This window comes from Lasioglossum baleicum, chromosome 1 (genome assembly GCF_051020765.1).
Source record: "Lasioglossum baleicum chromosome 1, iyLasBale1, whole genome shotgun sequence".
Classification (NCBI taxonomy): domain Eukaryota; kingdom Metazoa; phylum Arthropoda; class Insecta; order Hymenoptera; family Halictidae; genus Lasioglossum; species Lasioglossum baleicum.
Genome location: NC_134929.1, coordinates 9,516,211 through 9,524,397, shown reverse-complemented (window position 1 = coordinate 9,524,397; position 8,187 = coordinate 9,516,211). Strand labels below are relative to the sequence as shown.

The 8,187-nt window shown below is 39.5% G+C and overlaps 1 protein-coding gene across 11 annotated transcripts in view; it reads left to right on the top strand.

Moving 5' to 3' along the window:
* Positions 1-8,187, top strand: part of LOC143212889 (phosphatase and actin regulator 2) — a 422,446-nt gene that overhangs the window by 345,485 nt on the left and 68,774 nt on the right. The gene's annotated exons all lie outside the window — the stretch shown is intronic.

Below are 8,187 nucleotides of genomic sequence, written 5' to 3'. Positions count from 1 at the left end.
ATGGCACAAAAAGAATATTTACGGCATAATTTAAATGGTATCGAAGGAGGAATATCATAGAAGAACAATTTTTATATGTCCAGTTATTTTTTCAGTTTTTTCAAGGTCACATCTTGTTAATTACTTAAGCATATTCAAATGTAGTTTTTCAGCATCTATACCATGAAATAATAAAAATAGGTTTCCCCGATAAAAAAATAACGATGACCATGAAAGAACTATGAAAAAATAACCGGACAAAAGAAATTGTTCTTCTACGATATTCCTCCTTCGATGCCATTTAAATTATACCATAAATATCTTTTGTGCCATTAAAAATAAAGGAGATATTTACGTGGCCTCCTTCAGCTGAGACACCCTGTATATTTGATGAACTTGCAAGCGACACGAATGCGTGAATACGTCCGATAATAATTGTCTGGTTCGACTGGAATCCCAGTGCTGGCCGCCGTTTAATTTTCGCGGTCCGATTTCGCAGCGGAGTCGTTACCGATTCGCTTATTTACCGCGTTTCAATTCTATTCGTGCTAATGGCCCGGCTCCGGCTCGTTTGATCACCGATTCCGTGAGTCCTCACAATGTTCGGTTCACCGGGCCCGGGTTCGATCGATGCCTCGATTCGCTTCTGTTCCCCGAGTTTACACTAAATGATATTTAATCGGGTGCCGTGGCCCCGACGAAGAACCTCGAGTAATTACAAAGCGGCGGAAAAAACGTTGCTGGCAACGTTCCAGACCGGTAGAGAATCAGCACTCCGATACCCTTCTGGAAATTTGCAACTTATCCGCGGCAGCTTCGATACGTTCGCTGCCGGGCCAGCGACCATAAAAATTGCGGATCGAAACGATTTATTTACACCGAAAATTCGAATTATTAGTGCCGATGCACTGAAAAATTCATTTTCGATATTCTGCGATGATTCACGTTGGTAATCGTAACAATCTGTAACGACATGTAGCAATCTGGAAAAAACGTCATTTAAAAATCTATCCTTTAATACTAAATCTACCGAGCCTTAAAGATGGCTGCAGGGCCCGGTCTAGGGGGGTGGGGCAACCCGGACATTTGTCCGGGGCGCGAAAATTTAGGGGCGCCATTTTGGCTGTAACTGTGAGAAAAATATTGATGTGTTGAATACCCAATTAATAAAAAATTTGCTTTTATTAAAATTTAAATCAAATGATTTGATTTTTTATTGAAGATAAAAAATATGTACCTTCATTTAAAAAATATATATATACATATATATTCTTAAGGAGCGGCAATTTGTCTTTTTACACATGTTCCCTTATAAAAATGACAAGATTGATTTTATTTAGACTTTGTGCAGAGCTCCTATTGTAATATATGCTCCACTGAAGATATCTACATAATCATTTCTTATGAAATTATTTTTATTATATCAATAATCGTGAAATAAAAAATCTGGAACCGGTTGTTTTGACCGATGATGGTAGGTTTAGTGTTAAATAAAGGAATTTTCGAAAGAAATAATTCTGGAGCAGTCACACGAATGACAATTGTACTATGAATCCAAAGAGAACCTAAAAATGTCACATGTAATACTGCTACATTTTTATTAAACCTTGTAAATAACATAAAATGTACATTTGTAATCTGCGAACGTCAAGACTTCATGCTCACATTATGGTAAAATAGTTTATCAAAGAAATGAATCGAGATTCAGAGACAAATCTATTTTTCATTTAATAAACACGGTGCTCCTTGATGATCGAACCACGGCCAGGGTTTCGAAAGCTCTGAATTGATCAAAAGAATTGAAATCTGACGGACTCAGAATTCATGTACGCTCGTAATCGGATCGCGAATAATGGTCGCGAACCTCTCGAGAGCACTGATTAAGCGCAATTTGTGGTCTCAATTAGCGTAGGATCGAGTTAGAGCATCGAGAAATCGAAATAACGCGTCTCCACCGCAAATTAATCGACTTCCTCTCCTCCGCGAGTGTAATCGACTTCTTTCTTTTCGTCGTGTGTTTTCAGTTCGAGTGGAATTGTTTTTGCCAATCGTTCCGCGACAGTTCGACGTTTAATAAGAATTTTAATTGCCGAGCCGATGTATTTATCGCGCGATCGATTATTATTCACGAGATAATACAGTTCGGAGGAGAAAGAGTGAGAGAATGGAATGAGAGGAACGGGAAACCTAGGATTGCGGAACGGGAAGCGTTTCCGGTGCAAATGGAGGAAAATCGTTCTCCCAATTTTTACGGTGCTGAATCACGCTGTAATTATTTTCGGTTAAACGCGGAAGACAGATTAAATGTGGACGTCTACTTCCGCAATTTAGAGCACAATATAGTCGCAGTGTTCTACAGGCACTTTGGTGCATTCAGTATTTAATAATTATTTCATCGATTATTCACGCTTGCATTTTTCAGCGAAGCGCTTTTGCAATTATAACTAATTATGCAATTTCTCGTTGCAACACGTTCTTGCACCACGTCTTTGATTTTTAAATTCACGGTTTATCCATGACTAGTATAATTTACACTTAAAACGTATGTGTGTAAAATCGTAATAGAAAAAGTTTAACAGTTCCTCTGAAAGAAAATTCGTAAAAATTGGTGAGAACACGGCCGCGGAAAACAGAATGCCAGCTTAAGCGAATTTGAAATTCGCGTGGCTCGCGAAAAATTGTAAAGCGAAGAAGCTCATCTTGAAAAACGTTGGGGAAAAAACCGTGTACAGGATACGCGACAATGGCTGTCGTCGGTGTCGTTGCACTCGGAATGAAAATGCTCGTCGCCAATTACGGTTCGGGCACATGCACGCGGAAACACGAAACCCGTACTGTCGCTTTTTCAATGGGCATTAACGAGAACGCGACGAGACGCGTTATTACGCGTCTCCGTTTGTATATAATCACGAAACGTAGCCCGCCATTCACGTAACCAGAGAACAGGAACACTGGCTGCACAGACTCGCGGTTGAAACGAAAGCTCTACTCCCCCCCCCCCCCGCAAAAAACTGTTCGATCAAAATTGTCAACGTTGTTCCGAAAAAAAGTTACTCGCACCAGAATGGAAAGCATTTCTGCCTCTTTAATATTTTCCTCGAGTACGTCGCGATCTTTTATTATCTTTTCTAACACATTCTCATCCCTTTATCGAAGATATCATGGACAGAATATTTTTCATTCTTTCAACAAAGGGAGTTATCGAATATCTTTAATATTCATTGTTGTCGTGGTTTTTTTTTATTCCTATCTTTTTATCAAAGCCAGAATGTTTTTGATTATTGAATTAAAGAGTCTCTTTTCTAGAAATGCAGCCGCAGTCTGCTAAGAAGACTAATTAATTGAAACAAGAATGAATTTCTTCCTGCAGTGGGCAATGAAAATATTATTTATGAACATATCGAGAGCGATGTCGCTGGCGCGAGTTAGAGAGTTTCGAGGGGCGCAACGTTCGATGATTGAACAATCCGCAAAATCTCGGCTGCGAAACAACATGCGACAAGAATTTTCCGCAGCGATTTGCAGCGGCAAAGGGAAAAACGTTTCCTCTGGCGGTGTTTTATGACGCACGTTAACGAAGCCCGCAGGGAGAGCTCCGAGAGCGTCGTGACGCCATGCCGACCACACGTGGGCGCCATTTCTTTTACCCTGTTCGGTTATAATAATCTTGACCACAGCGGTGATTTGCCATTTTGCGATATTACTTTCACGGCTTTTATCGTTCCTTGTCGGTCGAGCGGCAAATCCGCTCGCATTTTTGTTTTGCATTATATCAGCCGATAGAAGGTAACCTTGTTTTTTTATTTCTCTATCGTTTGAAGTCACATCAACCATCGTTCTACTGTTTTCATCCGGTTCGTTCATAATGAAATTAATTATTCCTCGATAATAAAAACTCCGAGTGCAAAGGGTTAAACACCCTTAGAAAATTCTACCTGCGTCCCAGGTAATCTGTGACTATCTACCTATCATAAAATAATGAATAGACATATTGGTTTTTCCATATGGATCGCGAACTTGCTGCGAAAGCGGCATCTTATACACCTTACTATTATAAGAATATAAACTTTTTTTTTATGTACAGTGAGTGTAAAAAGTATTCGTACGCCCTTCAAAAAAAGAATAACCTTTTTTTATAGTTGTACCAAACGACCTGATTTTTTATAATCAATTGGAAGCATTGGTTTACGAATTGACATGAAAAAAGTTTTCCCAGAAATTATAATTTGCAAGGTTACATGCTAGAATAAAAGAAGCATTTTTCAAAACTTTTTTATTCGGGCCCTTAATGAAAATTTTAAAAAATTTATATTTTTTGTAGATCTATGTTAGTTATACACATATATTTATTTTTAATTTTCTTTGAGGGCCCAAATAAAAAAGTTTCAAAAAATGCATTTTATTTTTGCATGTGACCTTGTAAATTATAATTTTTAGAAAATCTTTTTTGCATATCATTTCGTAAACGAATGCTTCTAATCGATTAGAAAAAATCAGGTCGTTTGGTACAATTATAAAAAAGTGATCCTATTTTAAAGGGCATACGAATACTCTTTACACCCACTGTATGTCCACATACGTCATTAAATATAACAATGAGTAAAAGTAAATAATCTGCAATCAGCTTATGATTTAATTATACAAACATGCATATTATATTTATCATACCAGTCTAATTATATTGTTCATAAAAATGGTCTTCGAAGCACCCTGGAGACAACTAAAAATACCCTTGTTTAAATAATCCCCGACAATGTTATCAATAATACTGTAACAATATGCTGTAAAAATACGTCACAGGATCGATCGCGGAAAATGATCGCTCGGTGGCAAAAGAAGAGTGGAGTCCCGTTACCGTGCGGGAGTGCAAGCATTGGAGAAACAAGATCATAATAATATCGACAGATTAATATTAAAGTATTGGCTGGTAATTAGCTTTTAGAGGAGCGTGGCTCACCTCGTCGGGAATCGACGGGGGTGCCAATACTCCGATACGGGAATCGTTTCATGAAATTGAAATTGTGGATAATTATCGGGTGCCGGGCGACAAGCGAGCCCGGGATCATTCGCGGCGACGTTTGACGGCTAATTAGTGTCGCGTTTTCGTCGGACACGGCACTGATTTCGCGATCGAAACAGGCCCGCATAATTCTCTCGGAATTCGAGGTTCCCCTCGATTTTATTCATCCAAGAAATAGATTTCGGGACGCGAACGACGGCCGATAATATTTATATTAAATGCTAGCACTCTGGCGCTCTCGGAATTCCTCGATGAATGGAATGCTGCCGATTAAACATTCCTTTTAATTTTTAAGGAATTATATATATAATGTATATATATATATATATATATATATATATATATATTAGGTGTACAAATAAGTTCGGTGCCTTTACATATATTCAATTGTGATTGCATTTCAAATGAAAATTTTCTCCCGCCGCTTTGGTGTTTTAAAGCATGAACCTTAGGGTGGATTTATGGTGGAGCTGCGAGCATCGATGATAGCGGCGCGGTGAAAAGAAACCAACATTCGTGACAACATTGGGACACATACTAATGAAAAAGTACATATGTATTTACTTTGTTTTTCTTTCTTTTTTCACCACACAGAGCTCACCTCGCTGCTCCACTATAAATCCACACTTACCCTACTAAACGCACTACATAAATATACGCCAATTGGTAGATAACCTGAAAAACCAATACTTTGCAGCATGGCGTTTAAGAAACAGCACATTCGACACTGTATTTTTGCATTTGAGTCAAAGAAAAATACTACTGAGGCTACGAAAATGATCTGTTCCGCGTTAGGTGTAAATGGTGTAACCTATGAAGCATGCAAGAAATGGTTCCAATGGTTTCGTAGTGGAAATTATGATCTCAGTGATGGAGAACGCAGTGGAATGTCGGAAGAAGTGCAGGACGAGCAATTAGAGCAATTATTGAATGAAAATCCTTGTCAAACACAGCAGAGTCTTGCTGAGGAACTTGATGTAACTCAACAAGCAATTTCCGTTCGTTTGAAGAAGCTTGGGAACTTCGACACGTAACGTGCATTCCTTTATTTTATAAATAAAGATCAAGAGTGGCACCCTCGCTCTCGATCTTCTGTACATAGTTCAGTATAGTGTTCAATAGTATACTCCTTGCCTTGTTTTTGTTTCCTTGCAAGTTGGAAGGTGGTCGTTCGACAAATCTTGTTATTAGTCGGCACACTCGGTGCAGAAACATTCGAAGTCCGAAAGATCATCGGATCTACCGCGGGCAAAACAATTTTTATCAGGGGAATTGATTCGAATCGATGGAAAAAAGCTACCCTGCCTGATTGTAGAGTGGGGAGACAATCATCACACACATATTGGGAAGTTTAATTGACTGTTGCTTCGTTGTGTTTTGAAACTATTGAGAAATATTTACTTTCAATTAAAATGTCTACAATAAATCACCGTTTGATTTATTCGCGTAACGTTTCGATTATTTTGAAGTTCGTGCTGTTACGCTTGCAATTTTGAGGCGATGAGTATGAAAGAATAATATCTACACGTTGTTTCAATGTTAATAGAGTACGGTTCTAATGGAATAGGAAGGAATAATGACCGAAGTTCTCGCCCGTAGTCTATACGACGAAGATGACGAATGGAAGCAGATTGCACGGACTCGATAAGAAAATCAGGAATTGAGCGATCCCTGTTGTTTTTCCGTCGGAACGCGGTCGCAAATCGCATTAAACGTTTTTCCGGTTGCAGCTGCAGCTGCACCGTGCCTCGGCTCTCGCAGCTGTGTCCAACGGGCCGATAAAAAGCACCGCTGTGCCGCCATATTAAACTGAATATCGCGCACACCGACGCATTCCATCGTGTTCCGGACTCGAAAACTCGCGGGCATTCCGCGCGAACGATAATTCGATTCGATACCATGGACGCGGTCATTTCACGGCTCTGACGAACCGGAAAATCTAGTATTTTTCACGAAAATATGCGTTTGCCGCGCCGGAAAAGCTTTCGACATTTTTGCGAAAATATTTCAAAGAACGCGCTCCAGCTATGGGCCATTTAATTACGTATTTTTATATTTATTTTCTGGATCGTTAACCGTGGATAACGAAGCTTATGAATATAATTGAACGCTTTTTTTATTTTGCCACGGAAATACCTCGCCTCTGCAGAACGTAATGCAAGTGAAAAATGTATTCAAGATATACATATTTGGTATTGAGTTTATTTTTATTCATCGACGCATTTCGGGGATCATCCGTTTGTTAATTTTATTTTCAGTATTCTTTTTTGCTGTTGCTCTTAACTTTTGTTATAACGAAAATCCATTGTTGCAACGGTCACATTTCTGTGAAAAACTGAAACAAAAAAAACACACGCATTTACACGTAATTTTTAATTCAACGATCATCCATTTTCATTACTCTCTTCGTAAAAAAAGAATTCCGATAAAAAATATACTATCCAATATTATCCAGTTTATAAAGCAGAAAATGAACGAACTGTTATCCGAGTACCATTGATAGCCGCGTTGAGCAAACAACAAAATGGCAACCCGCAAGAATAGCGCAGGAGGTAATACGAAATCTTGTACTCGCGTCTTACCAATTACAGTTTCCCGCTCGCTTTCCTTTAGGCGGACGTCTCGAGCTATTTAATTGCAAACAATTGATCAACTGGCAAACAAGAAGGTTAATTGAATGGCAATCGACCGGTGGTGAACGAGGGGGTTGCAAATCAAATACAGGTTGGTCGACAAAGGGACGCACGGGTGCTCGGGAAATCGTCCAGGGAGTTTCCCAGGGTCGAGCGATCATTTATAAAATAGGGGCAAACCGCAGCGCTGTTGTGTAGGGTTTCGTTTGCCAACGTGTTTCCAATTACGAATCGCCGAACAGGTTATTGTATAATATTTTCCGCAACCTCGGTTTGCCCGTTTTCCCCCCCTTTCACCGAAAACTGGGACCGTTTAATTGAAAACTCGAATTCCTGGAGAGAACAAGACAGAGGGTGAGAGGGAGAGAGTGAGGGAGTCTGTATGTGTTCCTAGCGATAAGCAAGCACAGAGCAACTATTGATTAACAATAGTCGTACCATACCCGCGGCGGAACGCGTGCACGATTATTCGCGAGTTATTAATAATTAGGTTGTAGATGCTCGTGCAAATACTCGCACGGGCCGACTCGTAGAAACTTGAAACGATCCGGAATC